Raw genomic sequence first — 25,786 nt, 5'->3', positions numbered from 1 at the left:
GCATCAAATGATCAATCTGATTACCAGGAAAGGAGACAGGTGGATCCCCACCAGGGCTCTCGGTGCTGCCCATCCCATCGCTGCTGTGTCTGCTTTCTTTTTCTGCTTTTTTGCCTCCCCTGCCAGAATTGGTGGAATCCTAAGCGGGGAACCCAAAAAAAATGCTGTAGGGGATGGATTAAACCCTCTAAACTTGGGGTAATCCAAGAAGCATCATAACCAGACACTGGAGAGACCTATCAGGAGTAAGCATGGACCAATGGTACCAAATTGTATGGGAAACAGCCTTACTAGAAAAATTAAGCAATAAACTGAAACTGACATGGGGACAAATAGAAGAAGACGCCTTTACCCCGGTATGGCTCCCCTTTATCACATACACAGCCCAGCAAGACAATGACAAAAATCCACCAACAGCATACAAATCAATATGGCTAACCTGATCCAAAACACCCACTCACACATGAAAAGAAAGACCACCACAGCCAACCACAAATGAACAGCCACACCCTCGGCCAACCCCAACCTCTCTCAGCACCAAAGGAACACAAGTGAACAGCAAAGAACCTGCACAAGCGACGCTGACACAAAACCCCACATATATTAAGTAAAATAGAAACATCGCCACCCAACCCCAACCCCCACTCACCTTTTCCCCCTCCACCTCTTCCCCCTTTTCTTCCTAAGGTCTCAGCAAATGAAACTGATCTGTAGAAAACGTTACTTCAAAAGAAAGAGAGAGAGAGATTGCACATACTTTTATAAACCAAGAAAATCTTTAATAAAAACAAAACAAAAAACCCCAAAAACTGAGGGTTATCCATTCCTGGTGTAGACAAAGCTGAGCTCCTTGGACCACTGGTCTGACTCAGTAGACTTGTTCACACATTGTCAGGCTTGGAGAGTCCTTCCCTCCCTTTGGTAACTTCACAGATAAGAATTAACAAGCAGCTGGTAGATTTATGGTCCTTTTATTACAGTGTCATGTTGCAAGCACAAATACACAGCTCTCCGCAAGGCGGGTAGTTGCCTAGTCTAATCCTCCTTCCGCAGCATTTTGGGCACCAATGGGAAGTTCCTCCCTCCCTCTGACTCCTTTGCTCTCTGATACATTTGGACCTCCGAGTCTGGGGTGGGGGTTCCTCCATGCTCTCGCGTGACGTCTCATCTAGCTGCCCCCTCCCTTCTGGTTCTGACATCATTATCTCGTAACTGTGTAACTCCTCCCTAAGCTGTTCAGCTTCTGCCTCTCTCTTTGCTTCTGAACACGCTCTGGGTGAGGGGGGGGGGCCGATTCTGCCCCCTCCAGCTTTCCATTGGAGAGAAGGTGGTCTGCCGTAGAATGCATTCCCCAGAACTCGTCTTCAGACCATTCCCTGACACACATTGTACTGAACGCAAGTACAAACTGTCCCTAAGCATTTGCAAGTGTTTGTGAAATATTGTACACTGCTTGATTTGCACATCTCGGCTGCTGTGTACATGGGACTCCATGCAACTTGGAGATTACATGTGCATAACCTTGCACACCAGCTATTTATGGGCACAGTTCACACCTGCTGAATGCAACATGTGAACACCACTGCCATGTACACAGGTTGCACACTCAAATGTAACATGTGAACACAATGCAAGACATCCTCCCTGATTGCCACTAAATGGAAATCTCAGGCCACACCAACAAAGGAAGAGTGGATTTGTAAATTAAGTGAGTATATAGAATTGGCAAAATTAACTTCAATTATAAGATATCAATCAAATCAAAAGTTAAGAACGGAGCGGAAGTATTTCGAAGATTTTATGTCGAAATATTGTTCTAAATGTGACGTGCTAATAGGCTTAGAATAAAAAATGTAAGCAATAAAAAAACCAATAAAGAAAGAAGGAAAAATCAGAATTTAACAAAAGAAAAATATTATAGAATGCAAGGGGGAAAAGGTAGAAAGAAATATAAAGAAGTTGAATTGCTGTGGAGGGAAGTAGAGGGTGGGTGGTGGGTTTTATAATTAAGTGTATAATTATGCAGCTGTTGTAATTTAGATGTTATATTTTATGTGAGGGAATCATTGGGCATTTTGGTTATTATGTATATATGTTGTTGTTGTTGTTTAGTCGTTTAGTCATGTCCGACTCTTTGTGACCCCCTGGACCAGAGCACGCCAGGCACTGCTGTCTTCCCGCAGTTTGGTCAAACTCATGCTGGTAGCTTCGAGAACACCGTCCAACCATCTCATCCTCTGTCATCCCCTTCTCCTTGTGCCCTCCATCTTTCCCAACATCAGGGTCTTTTCCAGGAAGTCTTCTCTTCTCATGTCATGAGGTGGCCAAAGTATTGGAGTCTCAGCTTCAGGATCTGTCCTTCCAGGGAGCACTCAGGGCTGATTTCCTTCAGAATGGAGAGGTTTGATCTTCTTGCAGTCCATGGGACTCTCAAGAGTCTCCTCCAGCACCATAATCCAAAAGCATCCATTCTTTGGCGATCAGCCTTCTTTATGGTCCAGCTCTTACTTCCATACATCACTACTGGGAAAACCATGGCTTTAACTATATGTTAAGTTTCAATAAAGATCTTTGGCAACAACAATGCAAGACACCCTCCCTGCGTTCTCTTCAATTGCTTTTGCGTGATGCCGGGTTTGTCCCCGAGAACGAGCAAGGTTCTTGCGTGGCTTGCGTGCAGACCAAACAAGCCTTTTGCTGCTTCTCATATTTTGAGATACCATCACTGCTTCTGGAAGACAGCCAGGCAGCTCGGCTGAGGATGACTCACTTTGCAAGAAACACCTGTCGACACTCGGTCACAATCGCCTCCCTATTTAAAGGAAAACTTAGCAGGGTGCGATTGTCATCAACCCAAAGTAAAAAGGGAGCTTGGCTCCTCTCAGTCAAACAACTCGGAACAGCTTGTCCTGCTAAATTTCCACTCGTTGCAACAGAACTGGGTATTTCACGTGGGAGTGAAGAACAAAGAACCTCAGGAATCATGATTGGCGTTATTTATTTATTTTAAGCCTTTGCTAACCTGGCGTTATGGCAAGCACCCCTCCCACTGGCTTGAGGCCCTAAAATAAAATGAAACAGAAGAATAAGAAAGAGGCAGGGCTGTCAAATGCAAACCTGAGAGATTGTCTTATTCCACACATGCGCTCTTGGCGGCCTCAATTTGCGGAACTGGCACTATTACTGGGGACACATAATGCCTGTTCTACATTTGTAAGAAATTAATATTTTAGTGTGCCGGCACTTTAGAACTTCCTGTCTATTGACACCAGGCAGATGCCTTCTTTGTTCTCTTTTCAACACCTGCTAAAAATTCCTTTTGTTTGAACAAGCCTACCCAGATATATAGAACGTTGACATGTACCGTATTATTTGCTCTATAAGTCTCACTTTTTCCCTCCTAAAAAGTAAGGGGAAATGTGTGTGTGTGCGTCTGATGGGGCGAATGCAGGCTGCGCAGCTATCCCAGAAGCCAGAACAGCAAGAGAGATTGCTGCTTTCGCTGCGCAGCGATCCCTCTTGCTGTTCTGGCTTCTGAGATTCAGAATATTTTTTTTCTTGTTTTCCTCCTCCAAAAACTAGGTGCATCTTGTGGTCTGGTGTGTCTTATAGAGCGAAAAATATGGTATTTTAATCTGTTTGTAGCTTATTGCTGTTTTTATTTTATTTTTTTAAGTTCTAAGTGCTTGCAAGTGTTTTCTTTTTTTTTTCTTTATCTTTTGTATACCTCTTTGAGGTTTGTTGGGGGGTGGGGTGTTACACTCAAAGGGTATACAGTCATACCTCGGGTTACAGACACTTCAGCTTGTGTGTTTTCGGGTTGTACACCGCGCCGAACCCGGAAGTACCAGAATAGGCTACTTCCGGGTTTCGGCACTTGTGCATGTGCAGAAGTACTAAATCATGCTTTGTGCATGCACAGAAACGCTGAATCGCAACCCGTGTGTGCACAGACGTGGCGCTGTGGGTTGTGAACGCTGTGGGTTGAGAACATGCCTCCTGCATGGATCACGTTCGTAACCCGAGCATCCACTGTATAATTTTTATGAAAGGAATGAATCAGATACATTGACATTTCTGGGGAGTGTGTGAGCATGATTGTGTCATGCGCGAGTTTTTTCTCTGTAGGGAAAATTGGTAAACATAACCCATGAAATCACATGGACCCCAGAACAGCCACAGCCACTGATTCCTAGGTTCCTAACTTCTGCTTTCTCTGCAGTTTTCTAAGCCTCTGCAGAAGGAGGATGGACTGCAGGGTCAAATAACGACTTCTTCTCATGGAGATGTGGGCGGAGAAGTTGGCACATGAGGGACTTCCGGGTCGGCGCCATCGCCGAATGGCGGACTCCCTCCGAGCTCCGGAGGGAGCCTGCACGGCAGGGGCTGGGTCCTACCGCACCGGCGATGCGGGGACCCTTAAAAACCACGGCCACGGGGGCCGTGGACATGGAGACTCGGCTGACACCGTTAGCGCCCTCCCGACTCGTGAAGGAGCCTTTTTAAAGGCTACGGATCGGGTGCCGGGGAGAAGCGTGGTGTTTTGAGTCCTCTGCTATCCCTGCCGTGCGAAGCCGCATGCCATTCGGTGGAGAGCGCTGGCTTCTTCCTTTGAAAATTCGGACCTAAAAGAACAACCTGTAAGTAATTGGAACTTGGATTAAAAAGAGGGACAAAAATTTTAAAAATTTCGGAGCGAGCGGGGGAGGCGCAAAAAAGGAAGTCAGCCACCCCCTCCATTGTAGAAGGGTCAAAGCAAAGGATCTGATAACTAAGATCGGAGTAACATCATTTTGGCAAGTTTTTAACCTCACGAGTGAAGAATATGAGATTGAGCTGGAGGAGGAAAGTAGAATTCGGACTTAAAAACAACCCCCCCTGGAACCCCGGGAGCGATCGATGACGGAGTTTGGAGAGGAGAAAGGCAAGTTTTGACAGCTGTCAAAGAGCTGTCAAAGCGGAAAATAAGATAGAGACTATGTTACAAGGACTTTGCTGGTTATATTTGTTATAAATTGGATACAAATTGTTTTAAATAAGGATTACAAAGTTACTAGGGCTAATGGATGTGATCTGGAAGAGAACTCAGCTTTTGCAATCCACCTAGAGGAGCCGAGGGACATTACAAGTTTTAGCTGGAAATTGGAACTGAACTGTTTATCTCCTGGGAAACTGCAGAAATGGAACATTATTATGACTACAGAGGCCACTACACCGAAGAAGACAATGGAATCATCTGTTGTGGAATGAAAGGAATTTGACGTAATGTTTTGTTTCTGAATAACAAGCCTCTGTAAAGGAACTAACTTTTGGAATTAGGACATTTGTGCAGGAAAACAGGGACAGAAAGAAATAGAAAGAGGAGTGTGATCAATAAGAACAACAAAATAACAAGAATTGGACCAAGTTAAAAGTGGGGACATTTGGGACATCCAGATTTGACAAGCTTAAGGATTATAATTTGGAGTTTTTTACTCCTGGATATAAAAATCTGGATGGAAAAAATGGGCCTCTCTTTGAGACAGAATCCTTCCATGATTGGACATTCGAAACTAAAGAGGACTGGCAAAGGACTATGATTTAGAGAGACGTGGAAATATCGGACATTGAGGAACATTGGGAACGCAACCGGGAAAAGGGGGGGTGGGAAATGTGGAATCCTTAAAGGCGTAAACTACGTTTTATTTAGGCTATATACATCTACATGATATTCTAAAGGGGGGAACTCGTGGTGGGAATAAGCCGATTTTAGGGGAATGGAAAATAATGTTTTTTTAAAAAAAAAAAATTTGGGTTAAGGATAACAAGTTTGAATTGAGGAGAAGAACTTGTTGAGATCATTTGAGAGATTGGGAATACAAGGGGGGGAGGGAAGGGGAAGTCCTGAAGGGATGTAATTGGAAAAAGATTTGAAATTGGATGTTTTATTAATTTGTAATTAATTGGAAAACTTTAATAAATATTATTAAAAAAAAAAAGAGAAGTTGGCACATGAGAGCATCATGTGTAGAGGCTACTGATGCAATTGCAGGGCGTTCAAGTGCGTTTGGAAAAAATCTATTGTCCTGTGGTACTCGTGCTTTTACTAAGCAGTGAGTCAGCAGGAAGAAAGACATGAGGGGAGGTTCGGTTATTTCAGAGTCATTTCTAAAGAAGCAAGAAAGAATGTGAAACCGCTCTGGTTCGGCTGAACTGCAGCGCTTACAAAGACCAAGAATTTCACAAGGATTCAGAGAACAAAGTCTTTGTAGTGCAGGAGGCACCTCAGAACAAAAGCGTTTCAGGGAAGCCGCCGTTGGCACGATACCAGCACCACCGTTGCAATCATTGTCATTTTTCAGACGCTTGGTGCATATGCATAGCTGTTAACTTACAGATTTGAAAATATGGGACCAGCAGCCTCAAAAATAAGGGATCAGCAGCCAAAATAAGGGATTTTGCTTAGCTTATACAGAAATCCACCACTGATGGAGCCATGCTGCTTTGGCTGCCACTGACTGTGTTTTGCAGGGGGTTGGACTAGATGATCCCAAGGGTCTACAACTCCCACCAAAGAAGAGTGGCAGACAAAACTGATGAACGATGTTGAGATGGCAAAGCTTACAGGCAGAATTAGAAACCAGGAAGAGGATTGGTAGGATTGACAGAAAACTTGTAGTAAAAATTTGAACTATGGATGGACAAATGATTTATAAAAATAGCGTTATGTTTTTTTAAAAAAATAATTTTTATTAATTTTCATAAACAAAAAACACACAAATAAAAACATTCATAAACAACACATGACTTCCCCATGCCTCCCCTTCACTGCACCCTTGTTTCAAATTTTTTTTAGCAATCCTTCATTCCATTTCTATATTTAATTTCCCTCAAGATTCTCTTAACTTAAATATTTACAGCTATAATTCTCTGTTTCTTACCCCTTGACATTTTATCAGTCTGAGATTTTGCAACAGTTCTTAAGATATATTTTAAATTTTTTCCAGTCCTCTTCCACTGTCTCTCTCCTCTGATCACGGATTCTGCCGGTCATCTCTGCCAGTCCCATAAATTCAGTCACCTTCGTCTGCCATTCTTCCAGAGTAGGTAATTCTTGCATCTTCCAATACTTTGCCAAGAGAATTCTTGCTGCTGTAGTTGCATACATAAAAAAGGTCCTATCTTTCTTTGGTACCAATTGGCCGACCATGCCCAAGAGAAAAGCCTCCGGTTTCTTTACAAATGTCCACTTAAGGATTTTCTTAATTTCATTATAGATCATTTCCCAGTAGGCTTTAACCTTTGGGCAGGTCCACCAAAGATGATAGAAAGTTCCTTCACATTCGTTACATTTCCAGCATTTATTATTGGGCAAATGGTATATCTTTGCAAGCTTGACTGGAGTCATGTACCACCTATAGATCATTTTCATTATGTTTTCTTTCAAGGCACTACATGCCGTAAATTTAAGGCCTGTGGTCCATAACTGTTCCCAGTCAGCGAACATAATATCATGACCTAAGTCTTGTGCCCATTTGATCATAGCTGATTTAACCGTTTCAATAAAAATAGCGTTATGAAAGGGATGCAGAGGGGAAAATCACTACATTAAGATGCTGCGCTGGTTGGAGGGTCTGCTAAGCAGCACGTCGGGGCTGCCGTCGTCCTGGCGCGGGGAGTTCCATCGGCCCTTCCCCGCCCAAGAGAGAGGGAGAGAGGGAGAGAGACTCTCACCCACGCCGCCCGCAAGCCCGGCATGAGGCGGTTGCAGCGCCGCCGTGGCTGCTGAAGCGCCGCCCTTCTGCGTCCCTCCCCATCCCCTCCTCTTCCTCCTCCCTCAGGCTGCCACCGCTGCCGCCTCTGGCTTCCCCTGGCAGCGCGGCGGAAGTCTCGCAAGAGAGGGGCTGCCTGCCCACCCGCCGCCACCTGTCTCCTCACAACGTGCCCCTGAGGGGGGAAAGGGAGAGACGGAGACGCGGCAGCTCGTGCGCACTCTCTCGCGCACGGCGGAGGACCCTGAGCTGCTGCTTCCCTCCCGAGCCAGGCGAGCATGAAACAATAAGGGACAGCAGCGGGACACGGCACTGGGATAAGGGAGTTTCCCGCCAAATAAGGGACGGTTGACAGCTATGGCATATAGGGTCTCCAAGCAACTTTTGATGCATGGGGGGGGGGGACAACCCAGAGCAATATGTGTTGGGATTTGCAGGATACTGAGTAAGTCTGCAGGCTTCAACAGGCTGATGCAATACTCTGTGAAGTGCTGGGTCAGAGTGACTCAGCAGGAGTGTGATTAATGTGATTGGCTATCACCTGTTTTAAAAAGGAAAGCCTGCTCAACAGTGGTTGTGGTGGTTGTGCTGTGGTATGATGGTGCTGTGGCGGAGAGTATTCGTTTGCCTTAAGGAGCAGGTACTCTGTATGGACTGTTTTTGTAAATACCTGTATATAGCTCACATTAAAAAGACTGCACTGGAAAAACCTGGGACTCTGAGCGTTTCTGCTAAAAGCGCCGCGAGGAATTCGCGACAATATGCTGCTAACAATAACCTCTAAAGCAAACCCAACAAAACATCCGCAGAGAAGAAGAGTTTGGATTTGATATCCCGCTTTATCACTACCCGAAGGAGTCTCAAAGTGGCTAACATTCTCCTTTCCCTTCCTCCCCCACAACAAACACTCTGTGAGGTGAGTGGGGCTGAGAGACTTCAGAGAAGTGTGACTGGCCCAAGGTCACCCAGCAGCTGCAGGTGGAGGAGCGGAGACGCGAACCCGGTTCACCAGATTACGAGTCATCTGCTCTTAACCACTACACCACACTGGCCACAGAGGCATAAGAACATGAGAAGAGCCTTCTGGATCAGGCCAGTTTCCCATCTAGTCCAGCAACCTCTTCTCCCAGTAGCTAACCAGATGCCTGTGGGAAACCCACAAGTGCGAGATCTGAGGGCGAGAGCATTTCCCCTCCTGTGGAAGCCAAACCCAGTTATATCATGGCCACTGTTCCATACTACATCGGTGGACTTCCACCTGCATCAGCCGATCCAGGGCATTGCAGGTTTCCCCCTCTTGCGCAAAGCCTTTGACGTTGAAGATGCATTTCTTAGGTGGGGTCAGTAGGTGGCAGTGTTGCCTCTCCATCAAATCATTCCTCACCCACGGGCAAGGCGAATCAGCAGAATCTGAGATTTAGCAAATAGGCTAGGCTAGAGTCCCACATCGTGAGATGCACAAAGTGTTATCCTACATCAGCAGGCATATGTATGTACAGTGGAACCTTAGGTTGCGAACGTGATCCGTGCGGGAGGCACATTTGTGACCCGCAGCGCCGCATCAGTGCACACGCGGGTCGCGATTTGGCATGCGCAAAGTGCAATTTAGTGTTTCTTCGCATGCCCGAGCGCCAAAACCCAGAAGTAATCTGTTCCGGTACTTCCGGGTTTGGCACGGTGCGCAACCCAAAATTGCGTAGCCTGAAACGTCTGTAACCCGAGGTACCACTGTATAGGGGTGCAGAGTGGGAAATGCAAGCAGCGAAGCTCAAAGGAAATTACATGAAGAAAAAAAAATAAATACAGACAGTGACAATTGCATTAAAGCTTAAAAGAGCACACGAGTCTTTTCTGAAGTACACCCCACATCGATCAATGGGGCTTTGTCGCTAGTAAATGAATGCAGCCTGAATGCGTACAGAGTCACAGGTGGGGCAGCACAGGTAAAACCAGCCACCCCCTGATGGCAAACAGTGTGTCTCATCCCTCATTCCTCTGGAAACAGCTCCCTTATGAAGACTCCTGGGGCTTCAGGAGGGTGGGGGAAACCAGGCTCGAAAAGCCAGTCTGCTGGTGGTCTCTCACCTCTCGCTATCAGGCGTGTTGGGGATCAAACCTGGGACCTTCTGCATGCAAAGCGGATGCTCTGTTGTTGTTTAGTCGTTTAGTCATGTCCGCCTCTTCATGACCCCATGGACCAGAGCACGCCAGGCACTCCTGTCTTCCACTGCCTCCCGCAGTTTGGTCAAACTCAGGTTGGTAGCTTTGAGAACACTGTCCGACCATCTCATCCTCTATCATCCCCTTCTCCTTGTGCCCTCCATCTTTCCCAACATCAGGGTCTTTTCCAGGGAGTCTTCTCTTCTCATGAGGTGGCCAAAGTCTTGGAGCCTCAGCTTCAGGATCTGTCCTTCCAGTGAGCCCTCAGGGCTGATTTCCTTCAGAATGGAGAGGTTTGATCTTCTTGCAGTCCATGGGACTCTCAAGAGTCTCCTCCAGCACCATAATTCAAAAGCATCCATTCTTCAGCAGTCAGCCTTCTTTATGGTCCAGCTTTCATTTCCATACATCACTACTGGGAAAACCATAGCTTGAACTATGCAGACCTTTGTTGGCAAGGTGATGTCTCTGCTTTTTAAGATGCTGTCTAGGTTTGTCATTGCTTTTCTCCCAAGAAGCAGGCGTCTTTTAATTTCGTGGCTGCTGTCACCATCTGCAGTGATCATGGAACCCAAGAAAGTAAAATCTCTCACTGCCTCCATATCTTTCACTTCTATTTACCAGAAGGTGATGGGACCAGTGGCCATGATCTTCGTTTTTTTGGTGTTGAGCTTCAGACCATATTTTGCGCTCTCCTCTTTCACCCTCATTAAAAGGTTCTTTAATTCCTCCTCACTTTCTGCCATCAAGGTTGTGTTATCTGCGTATCTAATGAGCTAAGGCCCTCTCTCTCTCTCTCTCTCTCTCTCTCTCTCTCTGGAACTTGCCACACCTCTTTATTCCTAGGCCTTTTCCTTTGCCCAACTGCCTTCTCCCTGCTCCAGAACCTGGCTGCCCCTAGCTGCAAGCTTTCTTCCAACTTGCCTGATTTCTTACAACTTCATACTCTCCTCCCGCATCTGGTATCCTGTCGATGGACTCCAATTCCTGGCAGTTCTGACGAGCAGGGCCAACATGCAAGGATGATGGGAGCTGTAGTCTAGCAGCATCTGTTGCCGATTCCACCCTCAATAAGCCTGCCTTATCGTAACCTTTTTCTATACTCAGAAGGCCAAATCATGTTAGCTTTCCTCCATACTAAAGTTGGACCAGCTGCCCGGTGGACACTGCTCTCTATCTGTCATTGGCTCTGGCGCCCCCTGCTGCTGGTCTCCCAGCCTTCCGCCCAGCCAGATCCAGTGGGAACCAGTTTATTCCGTTTTACAGACGTTTCACTAGCTGCTGGTTTCCGCTTCCTGTCTGACCTTTCGCGTGGCTGTCAAGCTGCTTCCAGAAATATCGCACAGCACTCGTTTCCATGTTATTTGCTATCAGAAAAAACGACAACATTTGTGTTATGTACTGAAGTTCTCACCCTGGGCCAGCAGGGGGATACTGTAGATAGTTATGCAAATAAGGGATTGAAAGTGACGTTCAGTGATTGGATAGTTTTAGAAAGTTGATACAGTTACGTTGTACTAGAGCTCTATATAAGCAGGCTGACTGAACCCTTCAGTTCAGTTCTGCCCTGGCCTGTGAATAAACAAGAGCTGTTTGAAGAATCGCTGTGTCGTCTGATATGTTCACCCACAACTTAACAATTTGCGAGTAAGGCAGAGCGGTAAACTTGCACTAATACAATTCCCGGAAATGGCTTTTAGGTCGTGTGAAAGCTCAGACATAAAGCACAATTTAACAGTTTGGGGAAAATCAGAAAAACAGCATAAACTGCCTTGTTTGCCTTTATTTTCTGAGGACTACCGTTCTTGCTAGCCTGGCTCACGTCGACACAACGAAAGGCAGCCCGTTTGGTGACAGGGAAACTTGGCAATGGCTGCATTTATATGATTCAGGGCCTTTGCTGATGCTCAAATCACAAGGTTCCTGGAACACCAAATGCAATCAAAGGGGAATAAAACAGCAGCTAAGCTCCTGGGCTTTAAACAGGATGGCGGCTATTGTGTTTGCCCGCCGCTTACTTCAGCAAAGCCCCACAAAAGGCCGGCCGAGGTATATAAATAGCTCCTCTTTACAAAGGAAACTTCGTCAAACCAGCGGTTGCTAAAGCTGGCCTAGAGAGCTCCTGGGCCTTGGGCTGCTCACGCAACGGTCACTGAAGTGGGGTTACCTCGTGGCAACACTGTCCTGTGTAAAATCAACTTAAAAGTGCTCAGCGAGACCCCATCCCATATGTTTCCAGTGAAATAAAAAAATTAAGGTCTTATATATATAAAATAAATGTTCATGGATGTGCAAGGCAAACACGTACATAAATGTATAGGCCACATGTTTGAGGCAGCACAGGAGGGCAGCCCTGGAGCCATTTTGGCTCCCAAACTGACCAAATGTTTTCTCTGCAAGGTCAAGGAAAATGGAAAAGCCTCCCCATTGTCTTTTCCTTCACAAATCCTGTCTTAAGGGTATGCCTGTGTATGAATAGGGTGAGCCTGTGACCTGGCTCATGAACTAAGTATTTGTCACTACAAAAGACTAGCCAGGCTCCCCAGGGTATCCAATCAAGTAAGCATTAGCAGGTAGCCTGCCAGACAGGAGATAAATAATGACAGGAAATGAACAACGCACTCAGATTTCTGCTGTAGACCCCCCCATCTGTGATGTAGGTATGATGTATCTGGGGGTGGTCTTGGACTCCAGGGCGGGCAATTTAAAATGTGTATATAAGGGCGGACACACCTTGGTTCGAGGTCTTCCTCCTTCCCCTGCGTGTGAGGGGAGCACCCTGTTGCAACAGTTCAATGAAGATCAGGCTTACTAGCTGCTTTGCTTCTCAATATTCTCTGGTTGGCCTCTGTTATTTTCTCCAACCGATGGAGAACCTGCAAAGGACTCTGTAAGGGCTCTTGTGTCCCCCATAAGGGAATAAGGGCAGACTTTCGTTTATTACACCAGCCAGCATTAGATATATAAACAAGGTTCCAACCGGGGTTGCCATGTTTCAAAAAGTGAAAATCCGTACACGAAAGTTGTTGTGCTTTTTTGGGCAAAGTTCTTGAGCTTCCCCGCCCCCCAACATTTCAGTGATTTCTGCCCCGACGCTGCTTTAGAGGGGTGAATTCCGGACGTAGAACAAACCCTACCTTAAACCAAGATTACAATCGCCAATACAAAATGTCTTGTTGCCATTTTTGGGACTAAATGATTCTAAAGTTTGGTTCTCCAAATGATGGACTGACTGTGATTGATTCTCAGTTAAACCTCTGGCTAGTTCAGATGGCAACCTTGAGCTAGGTTTAGAAGACTGAGAACTGGAAGAAGAAAAGTCCCTTGATCCAGGGACAGTTCACATAACTATTCAACTATTCCGACCTCTTTTTTTTAATAGTGACATGGAGAATTCATAAGAATATTCTCCACAACCGTGAGCAGGGCACTGAGACAGGGTAAGTGAAGACAAGCAAAAACAATTGGGGGGGGGGTCGCATAACTCCATAGCCTCCAACATTTATCTGATGAAAATGTTGTTGTTGTTTAGTCGTTTAGTCGCCTCCGACTCTTCGTGGCCCCGTGGACCAGAGCAGGCCAGGTACTCCTGTCTTCCACTGCCTCCCGCAGTTTGGTCAAACTCAAGAACACTGTCCAACCATCTCATCCTCTGTCGTCCCCTTCTCCTTGTACCCTCCATCTTTCCCAACATCAGGGTCTTTTCCAGGGAGTCTTCTCTTCTCCTGAGGTGGCCAAAGTATTGGAGCCTCATGCTGGTAGCTTCGAGAACACTGTCCCACCATCTCGTCCTCTGTCGTCCCCTTCTCCTTGTGCCCTCCATCTTTCCCAACATCAGGGTCTTTTCCAGGGAGTCTTCTCTTCTCCTGAGGTGGCCAAAGTATTGGAGCCTCAGCTTCAGGATCTGTCCTTCCAGTGAGCACTCAGGGCTGATTTCCTTCAGAATGGAGAGGTCTGATCTTCTTGCAGTCCATGGGACTCTCAAGAGTCTCCTCCAGCACCAGAATTCAAAAGCATCCATTCTTCGGCGATCAGCCTTCCTTATGGTCCAGCTCTCATTTCCATACATCACTATCCGATGAAAAGATTTTCCGATGAAAATAGGGATGTCCTAAGGAAAAGTGGGACATTCCAGGACCAAATCAGAAACCAGGACAGCTTCTGTAAATCCGGGGCTGTTGCTGGAAAATAGGGACATTTGGAGAATCTGGGTTGTGACCCTTGCGGTCGTTTCTGGTTGCGGCAAAGAACGGAACCGTCTTAAGAAAACTTCTCTTGCTCGTTCCTGTTTCCTCGTCTTCCCCCCACAGACACTAGAGGGTGCTGGAGCTATATTTTAAGAACGCATTTGGCTCAGACTGTTGTGGCCACAGAAATTATTACAAAAGCTCCGCTTCCCAGGCACGCATCCTTGAACTACCAGCTCCTGCTTGGAAGACGCAGATGAATGCATCCCTTTCTTCCTTAGCAGTTCTCCAGTGCTGGAATGCCCTTCCATCTAGTGCCTCTTCCTTTTTTATTTCATTTAAGCTCCACTCCTCCAGCAAACCACTACTATGACATCTGAAAGCAGCCCTGTATAAGGAAGTTTTTAATGTTTGATGTCTTACTGTGTTTTACTTTGTTGGAAGCTGCCCAGAGTGGCTGGGGCAACCCAATCAGATGGTCGGCATATAAATAAATGTATTATTATTATTATTATTATTATTATTATTATTGCTACTACTATATCTTGCCTTTAATTTTAGAACAAGCTTCCATGCAGTAGGTAGAATGCAAGACAGTGGTTCTCAAACTTCTGCCTCTGGGCCACACTTTCAGAATAAAAATTTGCTTGTGCCACACCAATTATTATTATTATTATTATTATTGATAAAAAATACATCGCAAAACATAATTAGGATTGCCCCTGTATCTTGCTCTCAGTTTGAAAAGATATCTATCCATATTCTGCAAGCAATATTAATAATAATTCATACCATACTATACTACACTGAAATGTTTAAACATTCCCTAAATTGTCCTCAAATCTTTCTGCCACGCTTGCCATCCACTCCTGCCACACCAACAGAGTACCACTTCACCTAGGAAATTGCAGCTTCCTAGGTTCCTTCCTAAGAACTGCAGCAAAGAAAAATGTTCTTAGGTTGTGAATCGGCCCGATTATGCTGTGAAGCACCCTGAGATCTATGGGTATAGGGCAGTTTACAAATTTAATAAATAAAAGGGGGGCAGAAAAGAAAAACAGCTCAACTGGAAGCTGAAATTACAGGGCGGCCAGGGCCACTACTGGGCTTTGCCATCCACATTACACGCATCGGGATTTAAATCAATGTCCCCAAATAGCTCTACGGAAAGTTATGAATGGAAACGTGTCCTGGGATGACCTCACTGCGCCTACCCCCAGGCAGAGTGGTGCATTTTCTCCCCCCTCTCTGCACTTGAGGTCTTTACGTTTCAACAACCATCACTGAAGCAGGAGAGAGTTGGGTTGAATGCAACTGGCCTGCCTTTTGCTTGGCTATTCTGCCACCTCCCTAGGCCTTGTGATAAATGCGTCATGCCCTAGGTTTTGAAGGTGACCTGGGAGGTTCACAGACTGAAATCGGTTGGGAATGAGCTATCTATCTTGGGTCCCAGTCAATGCACGATTGGCGCAAGCTTTATTTCAGGATGAGAAACCGCCGTTCCATATTGGTGTGTACATTTGCCTGAAGAGACTATGCAGGAAAGCACTTTGTGATAAAGGTGTGACAATGCCCCGCAACTTGGATGGCATGTGCAATAAACGTAAATCTGCCCTTGTTCCCTTATGGGGGACACAAGAGCCCTTATAGAGCCCTCTGCAGGTTCTCCATCAGTCGGAGAAAATAACAGAGGCAAACCAGAGAATATTGAGAAGCAAAGCAGCTCGTAAGCTTGATCTTTATTGAACTGTTGCAACAGGGTGTTCCCCTCACACGCAGGAAAGGAGGAGGACCCAGAACAAAGGTGTGTCCACCCTTATATAGACATTTTAAATTGCCCGCCTTGGAGTCCAAGACCACCCCCAGAAACATCATACCTATATCACAGAAAGGGCGGTCTACAACAGAAATCTGAGTGCGGTGTTTAACTCCTGTCTGGCAGGTCACCTGTTAATGCTTACTTGATTGGATACCCTGGGGAGCCTGGCCAGTCTTTTGTAATGACAAATACTTAGTTCCGCAGGGCCCTCTTGTGACAGAGCGTTCCACCAAGTCGGGGCCAGTACTGAAAAGGCCGTGGCCCTAGCTGAGACCAATCTAACCACCTTGCGACTTGGGACCTCCAAAATGTTGTCATTTATGGACCTTAAGGTCCTCCACGGGGCATACCAGGAGAGGCAGTCCTGTAGGTGCATGGGTCCTAGGCCAATGTATCTAGGACTCCCCCCCCCCCGAATCCTGGGAACTGTAGTTTATCGGGGTGCTGGGAATTATAGTTCTGTGAGGAGGATCAGCTACAGTTTCCATGATTCCCTGGGAGGAGCTATGGGCTTTAAATGTTTCTTAAGCATCTGGTGCGCACACAGCTGCAGAGAGCGGTCCCACAGCTAGACTTTGCTTTTCTCACCCACACTTCTTGCTTTAAGAGATGCTGAAGGCTTTTTCCAGGCAAACAGCAATTGGGATTCCTAGCACACCTGCCCAAGGCGCAGGCCATCCCAGTGCTCTCTACAGCCTCCTGATGTTCCGACCTCTTCTGTTGTGAGTCACTGGCAGGGAATGAGCACACATACAGAGAGTGAGAGACTGATTCTGTCAGTAGTTTTCCATCCTTCCCACAGCCTTACATAACAAGAGCACATTTTTTAAAAGAAATGAAACTGGAGGGCAGAACCCCAGCCGTCGCTGCGACAGCTACCCTCTCCTCTTCCCCGCAGGCTGGTCTGCAACAGACTTCTGCAAACCTCAGTCATATGGCTTTGGGGAGCATGGAAATAAGTTGGCGAAGTCGGGTGGAGGCAGGGATAGGAAAAGAGCTCTATTTACATAATAAGCATTGCCCATAGGCAAGCAGTCGTCTACATGGGGCTACCTTTGAAGATGCCCCGGAAACTAGAGTGGTACCTCGGATTAAGAACTTAATTCGTCCTGGAGGTCCGTTCTTAACCTGAAACTGTTCTTAACCTGAGGTACCACTTTAGCTAATGGGGCCTCCCACTGCCGCTGTGCCGATGCCGTGTGATTTCTGTTCTCATCCTGAAGCAAAGTTCTTAACACGAGGCACTATTTCTGGGTTAGTGGAGTCTGTAACCTGAAGTGTCTGTAGCCTGAGGTACCACTGTACAACTAATCCAGAATGCGGCAGTTAGACAGGTGACTGGGAGCAGTCACCAAGACCACATAACACCGGTCCTGAAAGACCTACATTGGCTCCCAGTACGTTTCCGAGCACAATTCATAGGGTTTGTGCTGACCTTTAAAGCCCTAACCAGCCTCGGTCCAGTATACTTGAAGGAGCATCTCCATCCCCATCGTTCAGCCCAGACACTGAGGTCCAGCGCCAAGGGCCTTCTGGTGGTTCCCTCACTGTGAAAAGTGAGGTTACAGGGAACCTGGCAGAGGGCCCAGTGGCGTAGCGTGGGGGGTGCAGGGGGTGCCGGCCGCACTGGGCGCAACATCTGGGGGTAGGGGTAGGGGTAGGGTTAGGGCGCGCAAATCCAGGGTTATGGGGCGCAAATTACTTGCCTTGCCCCGGGTGCTGACAACCCACGCTACGCCACTGAGAGGGCCTTCTCGGTAGTGGTGCCTGCCCTGTGGAACGCCCTCCCACCAGATGTCAAAGAAATAAACAACTATCTGACTTTTAGGAGACATCTGAAAGTAACCCTGTTTAGGAAAGCTTTTAATATTTCATGAATTATTGTAGTTTAATATTTTGCTAGAAGCCGCCCAGAGTGGCTAGGGAAACCCAGCCAGATGGGCAGGGTATAAATAAATTATTATTATTATTATTATTATTATTATTATTATTATTATTAGTCTCTCACAGCAAATTTCTCCTTTGCAAAAAGTTAACATGTACCGTATGTTGGAGCAAGTAAGCGCAGGAACCACAGTAGGAGGAAAACCGCTCCCTGACTGACCATCCTTTGTCAGGCAGATTGTTGGTTAAGAGTCTAGGGTGGCCATCAGCAATGGAAGCGAACAGAAAGGAGGTGGTCTCTTGATGGCTGGAAATCTCTCCGAGTTGCTGGATGAGATACCCACCCATGCTCAAATAAGGTGACCCACTTCTGGCTGAGAGGGCAGGGCAGGTGGATGTGAGTGTGTGGAATAGCAGCCAGCAGTTCAGCAAGAGAGTAAGGAAGCAAACAGAATGGCTGATGAGAGTTGCAGTCCAACAACATCTGGAAGGCAATGGGTCTTCTCATCATTGGGTTGTAGACAATACCGAGCTCAGAGGCCCCAATGGTCTAAGGCAATTTCCCGCTTCCATTCCCATTGGAAGTTTCTGGCATCTCTAGCTGGTGGGTACCAATTTACCATTCAACCCATCCAGAGACAATGGCCTCATCTTGCCTATAGGTCGGAGCTGTTAGAAAGCTTGCAGGATTTAAGTTGCAGGCCAGTAAATCCGGCAGCTTATTTGCAAGGCTGAACTGAATGCCATTTAGATCAATGGGACTTCCATACACTCACCTACGGTGATGGCCACACACCGTAAGGACGTAAGATAGAGCCTGCTGGATCATGCCCAATGACTTATCTAGTCCAGCACCCTCTTCTCACAGTGGCCAGCCAGAAACCTGTGGGAAACCCGCAAGCAGGATTCGCACACAAGAGCAAATCTCCCCTCCTCTGGTTTCCAGCAACTGGTATAATAATAATTTATTATTTATACCCCGCCCATCTGGCTGGGTTTCCCCCGCCACTCTGGCAGCTTCCAAAAGAATATTAAAATACAATAATCTAGTAAACATTAAAAGCTTCCCTAAACAGGGCTGCCTTCAAATATCTTCTAAAAGTCTGGTAATTGCTTTTCTCTTTGACATCTGGTGGGAGGGTGTTCCACAGGGCGGGTGCCACTACTGAAAAGGCCCTCTGCCTGGTTCCCTGTAACCTCGCTTCTTGCAGTGAGGGAACCGCCAGAAGGTCCTTAGCGCTGGACCTCAGTGTCCGGGCAGAACAATGGGGGTGGAGACGCTCCTTCAGGTATACTGGATCAAGGCCGTTTAGGGCTTTAAAGGTCAGCACCAACACTTTGAATTGCACTTGGAAACGTACTGGGAGCCAGTGTAGGTCTTTCAAGACCGGTGTTATGTGGTCTCGGCGGCTGCTCCCAGTCACCAGTCTAGCTGCCGCATTCTGGATTAGTTGTAGTTTCCGGGTCACCTTCAAAGGTAGCCCCATATAGAGCACATTGCAGTAGTCCAAGCGGGAGATAGCTAGAGCATGCACCACTCTGGCAAGACAGTCCGCAGGCAAATAGGGTCTCAGCCTCTGTACCAGATGGAGCTGGTAGACAGCTGCCCTGGACACAGAATTGACCTGCACCTCCATGGACAGCTGTGAGTCCAGAATGACTCCCAGGCTGTGCACCTGGTCCTTCATGGGCACAGTTACCCCATTCAGGACCAGGTATTCAGAGGCATTGCCCCTCTGACCGTGGAGGCAAAGCAGAGCCATTGTAGCTACATTTTTAAGCCCCGCAACTGGAGTGTGATCCCGATCACGTAGGCAGCAAAAGCCAACAGAGAGGTTTTCATAGAAGGCGTTTGCCAAATCCATCAGCTGTTAATACTCCCTGAAGCTTGACTCACACCTCAAATGTGCATACCAGCGGTTTTCTCTCTCTCTTCTCTGTATGCTTATTGCTTCCATATGAAATTAGAACTCTTCCAGACTTACAGAGGATGGCCTGTCATTAAACGTTTAGCCTGAACGACAGGAAGCAGAACACAAAAATGTGGGCTACGTTCGCAAACACAAACCCCGGATGAGACAGAAAGCCAGGGATAATGAAGCATAATTAGATGCTGTGTGAAGGATTCTGGGACATCCCTATTTTCATCAGAAAAATTTTGGAGGGTATGGAGTTATGTGACCCCCCCCCCCAAGTTAAGGAGACAAGTAGCTATACAACAGCTCTGTATAGGGAAGGTTTTTTAATGTTTTTTTTTATGTTTTTATATATGTTGGAGGAGGGACGCGGGTGGTGCTGTGGGTTAAACCACAGAGCCTAGGACTTGTCGATCAGAAGGTCGGCAGTTCGAATCCCTGCAACGGGGTGAGCTCCCGTTGCTCGGTCCCTGCTCCTGCCAACCTAGCAGTTCGAAAGCACGTCAAAGTGCAAGTAGATAAATAGGTACCACTCCGGCGGGAAGGTAAACGGCGTTTCCGTGCGCTGCTCTGGTTCGCCAGAAGTGGCTTAGTCATGCTGGCCACATGACCCGGAAGGTGTACGCCGGCTCCCTCGGCCAATAAAGCAAGATGAGTGCCGCAACCCCAGAGTCGGCCACAACTGGACCTAATGGTCAGGGGTCCCTTTACCTTTATATACGTTGGAAGCCGCTCAGAGTGGCTGGGGCAACCCAGGTCAGGGCATTATTATTATTATTATTATTATTATTTTATTATATAAAAGGTAAAGGGCGTACAGCTTCCGGGTTTAGCCGTTTACCTTCCCGCTGGAGTGATACCTATTTATCTACTCGCACTTTGACGTGCTTTCGAACTGCTAGGTTGGCAGGAGCAGGGACCGAGCAACGGGAGCTCACCCCGTTGCAGGGATTCGAACTGCCGACCTTCTGATCGACAAGTCCTAGGCTCTGTGGTTTAACCCACAGCACCACCAGCGTCCCTTATTTATTGTCCCTTATTATTATTGAATAGGACATCCTTATTTTCACCGGAAAAATGTTGGAACCTATGCAGTTGCAAATGGACAACTTCCAGAATATAAAAAGCTAGCCCATCAGGGGCAGAACCTTCCCCCATGGCGTGCTAGATTTCTATTAGCGAAGGGTTATGCAAGCAAACATCGCAAGTCATCTCAGTTACATAAGGCATCTGCTTTGCTGCCACCCCAGCCCAACTGATTGCGGGTAGAGATACAGTAGTCCTTCCTGCAGCCTGTTCTGGGCTTGTCTCAGCATCCTTCGTCCTCGGATGACCGAGGTCTGATCCTGGATTCCAGCATCCGATTACATTATTGAAACAAGGCACAGAGCAGCTTTTATCTTCCTCTGTTGTGGCATGCTACCCAACACCCTGGAAATGAATGGCCTGTGGGACTTTCGAAAATTGCAAAGCCAACATAGTTGGAGCGAGAAATGGGCAGAGCCGTTCGATGCCAGCGGCTTTCCTTACTAAGAAAATAATAATGGGGAATGGCTGAGGGCAGGATCAATTGGACGCCTTCAAAGTCCTCGTCTCAAGAAGACCTGACGTGCGGCTACTTCTTTCATTTTACATGTACCGTAATTTTTGCTCTATAAGACTCACTTTTTCCCTCCTAAAAAGTAAGGGGAAATGTGTGTGTGTCTTATGGAGCGAATGCAGGCTGCGCAGCTATCACAGAAGCCAGAACAGCAAGAGGGATTGCTGCTTTCACTGCGCAGTGATCCCTCTTGCTGTTCTGGCTTCTGAGATTCAGAATATTTTTTTCTTGTTTTCCTCCTCCAAAAACTAGGTGCGTCTTGTGGTCTGGTGCATCTTATAGAGCGACAAATACGGTATATAATTTTTATTGAAAGGGGAAATGTACAGAAGGAAAATAGAGTTAGAGTTAGAAAATTTATTACGGTCAAAGACCAGCTCACATAACATAACACAATAAAAACAGGGTTTATAAAGATAAAATATACAATCGGAGCAAATTGCAGCAACTGGAAAACTGGAAAACTCAAGATCTACCCACACTGGAAGAGTGGCAGATGCAGCTGATGGACTATATGCAACTGGCCGAGATGACTGGCAGAATCCGAGACCTGGGAGAAGAGAAGATGGAGGAAGACTGGAAGAAATTTAAGATGTATCTACAAAAACATTGTAATTTGGTTGAATGTTAAGAAGGATGCTAGATTATAAAAAATTGGCCACCACTAAATTAGATTTAAATTTGATGATAAGTGAGACTAAAGAAAATATAAAAAATTTTGGAAGAATTGCTAGATTATATTTGAATGAGTGGATATGAGATTGTAAACAAGTTGATAATTTGTTTGGAAAAAAACTTTTAACGATGTAAATGGGAGCGGGAGACGCAAGGGAGTCCAAAGAAGTGATGAAACTATGTTTGTGACAGAAGTAAGATTGTTTATTATTTGTGCATTTATATTTAAAAACTTTAATAAATATTTATTAAAAAAAAAATTGCAGCAATAGCTCATGAGTTAAAATTGTGAAGGAAAATAAGAATGAGAAGAGAAAAGATACCAGAAGAAAAACATTGTGCAGCATAACTATTGCTGTGGTTTAACAAACATTGCTACATATTTGGAAGAGAAAAGCTGACCCAGGCCCTGAAACCATCCTCTGGGGCCCTTCTTCATGTGCCTCCTCCACAAGAGCTCCAGAGGGTGACTACACAAGAACAGGGCCTTTTCTGTGGTGGCTCCCTGTTTGGGGAATGCTCTCCATAATGAGGCTCGCCTGGCCCCTTCCTTACATATCATAAGGCACCAGACAAAACATTTATCTATAACCAGGTCTTTGGCTAAGGAAACAATCTAGGTAAAGGTAAAGGGAACCCTGACCATTAGGTCCAGTCGCGGACGACTCTGGGGTTGCGGCGCTCATCTCGCTTTATTGGCTGAGGGAACCGGCGTACAGCTTCCGGGTCATGGGGCCAGCATGACTAAGCCGCTTCTGGCGAACCAGAGCAGCGCACGGAAACGCCGTTTACCTTCCCGCCAGAGCGGTACCTATTTATCTGCTTGAAGCTTGGTGTGCTTTTGAACTGCTTGGTAGGCAGGAGCAGGGACTGAACAATGGGAGCTCAGCCCGTTGCAGGGATTCAAACTGCTGACCTTCTGATCGGCAAGCCCTAGGCTTTTAAATGTGTCAGGGGGGAGTATGTTTGTTGTTCTTATTATGCTACGTATTTTGTGGTGTTGTGTTGTAAACTGCCCTGTGATCTTCAGATGAAGGGCAGTATATAAATTTAACTTAAAAAATGGAAAATTGTTATTAAAAAATACCACAGTAATTACCAATATGTTGAGCACATGGTGGATCAAACAAAGATATTAATCTTAATTCATTAGATAGATAGATGATAGATAGATAGATAGATAGATAGATAGATAGATAGATAGATAGATGATAGATAGATAGATGATAGATAGATAGAGATAGAGAGAGAGAGAGAGAGAGAGAGAGAGAGAGAGAGAGAGATAGATAGATGATAGATAGATGACAGATAGATAGATAGATAGATGATAGATAGATAGATAGATAGATAGATAGATGATAGATAGATAGAGATAGAGATAGATAGATAGATAGATAGATAGATAGATAGATAGATAGATGATAGATAGATGACAGATAGATAGATAGATAGATAGATAGATAGATAGATAGATAGACAGACAGATGATAGATAAATATAGATAGATGATAGATAGATCTCAAAGAAACGTGTGTTGTTTCTTATTGATTGTATTTACACATAACCCATATTCCCAAACCCTCCAAATGTCCCTATTTTCCAGGGACGTCCAAGATTTAGAGAAGCAGTCCCAGTTTCTAATTTGACCTCAAAATTTCCCACTTTTCCTTTAGGATGTCTCTATTTTCATTGGAGAAATGTTGGAGGGAATGGAGTTATCCAACCCCCAAGCTGTCTGAAGGCAATTCTGTGTAGGGAAGTGGGTTATTTTATGTTTAATGTTTTTTTAATGTTTTTACATATGTTGGAAGCTGCCCACATTGGCTGGGGCAACCCAGTAGGATGTGTGGGGGGTATAAATAGTAAAATTATCATTATGGAATGGGACGCCCCTATTTTCACTGGAGAAATGTTGGAGGCCCTGTACAAAAGCTAGAGGGATCATCCATTCATAAACCTCCCCTCCTTATGCATAAACAATCTGAAATCAAACCATACCACATAACCACTGTTTATTCTTTTATATATTTTATATATAAAATAATAATGTATTATTACATAATAGAGTACACTATATACACATACAGTACAGAAACCCCACCGTTTGCCCTGACAAGACTCAAGGCGGCTTACTGATAAGACCAAGAACCTCTGGAAACACAGAAAAACCAATTAAACACTGATAGATTTGAAACTATATGCACACACATAAAATATATTAAAACCCCACAAATAATTGCAATAAAAGCAGCACGGTGCCAGCCCTTTCTTTTCAGATCTTTTGCCACCCTGTAGCTGGCTAGATCTGATCCACTTCACCATCCCATCTACCTGCCGCCCAGTTGACATTCAGCGAAGAAATTGCCCCATGTTCCCAAAGCAAATTTTAACTGGAGCGAGAGAAATATGCTTGCCACTGCGGCGTAAATACCAGACTGTGTTCTCTGAAGCATTCCAAGGAAAGGCGACGCCCGGGGGATTGTCTGATAACTGGAAAAGCAAGGTTGTTTAAAAATTATCGTTCTTATTTTTATACCCAAGTGATGACATGTCATGTACATTTGATATTCACTAGAATTGGAACAGAGGAAAAATACTAATCCTTTTTATGCCGGTTATATAATCTCTGTGTGTCCCGTCCCCCCCCCCCCTACCCATCTGCTTTTCCTTCCAGGCTATGGTCATCTGATCAAGACTAGGTGGGGGCAGCCACAGATATTATAATATCCTTGCATGTATTGAGTTTTGGGTGAGATGAGCACAGCATGGTTATGGTGTCTAATATTTCACAGAATCACAGAGTTGTAGATTTGGAAGGGAACCCCAAGGGGCATCTAGTCCAATCCCCTGCAATGCAGCAATCATGATGGATGACCATCCAGCCTCTGCTTAAAAGTCTCCAGCCCACCACCTTCCCCATTCAAACATATACAGTATATGCATGGGTGCTAGTTGGTGCATGAAGGGGTTAAGAACACAAAGTTAAGATTCCTAGACATAGCTAGGTTGCAACCCCTCTTCTCCAGGGAGAAAGGAAATGAAACCTTCTCTTCCTGTTTCCTCTGTGCCATGCAACCTACTGTACAAGGAAGGACTTATCTAAGCTTTGCTACGAGTTTAGAGCAAATGTAGTTGAAGCTATCTTTCTGTATTTTCTGCCCAAAGATTTCTGCCTGTGTTCTCCTTGCTGCCACTTGGATAAATGCATGAATTGGACCTTTGAACCTGTAAGTAAAGCATTTTTATCTTCCAGTATGTAGTCTGTTTATTGCAGGAGGGGTAGAAAGAGAGCAGTGCTGTTTGCAAGCCGACTAAACAGGATAAAATGGTCTAACACCCTATATTCCTAATGCTATATAGCTGCTTGGCTTTTGTGTGTTTACACTCTGCTACTAGTGTCTCTCTCCTGCTGGAGAATGAGTTTAGCTCTGCATTTTGAATCCAGGCACCCAGCTGATTCTTCTGTTATTTACCCCACACACATGGCTCACAGGGATTCATATTTTCCTCCCACAAGTAGTTCGTTCCACTGCTGAACAGCTCTCACCATCAGAGGGTTCCTCTTCTTGTATTTACAAATATATAGCCAAAGGTTAAATAAGAACAAACATACAGTGAAGGCTGGTCCATTGGGCACTCAACCTTGATCTGCTCTCAACAGGTGCCTGAGTTTGCACTTTTTCCTCTCCCTGTCCGTTTTCCTTCATGGTGTGTGTGTGTGTGTGTGTGTGTGTGTGTTTAGATTGTAAGCCTGCAGGCCAGGACTGTCTTGTACTGATTGTATATAAGCCACT

General features: G+C 45.7%; 1 long non-coding RNA gene across 4 annotated transcripts in view; it reads left to right on the top strand.

Annotated features, from left to right (window-relative positions):
* Nucleotides 1-25,786, top strand: part of LOC309352028 — a 215,669-nt gene that overhangs the window by 61,008 nt on the left and 128,875 nt on the right. Inside the window, exon 1 of one of the 4 annotated variants that reach the window (XR_014161020.1) lies at nt 22,661-22,799. The exons of 2 other annotated variants lie outside the window; for them this stretch is intronic. This is a non-coding gene — a long non-coding RNA (uncharacterized lncRNA). Of the gene's footprint in view, nt 1-22,660; nt 22,846-25,786 lie in introns of those variants that run through there. One more of the 4 variants, XR_014161021.1, reaches the window with a different exon arrangement.

This window comes from Podarcis erhardii, assembly GCF_964252035.2.
Source record: "Podarcis erhardii genome assembly, chromosome: 10".
NCBI lineage: Eukaryota > Metazoa > Chordata > Lepidosauria > Squamata > Lacertidae > Podarcis > Podarcis erhardii.
This window is presented reverse-complemented; position numbering and strand designations above follow the sequence as displayed.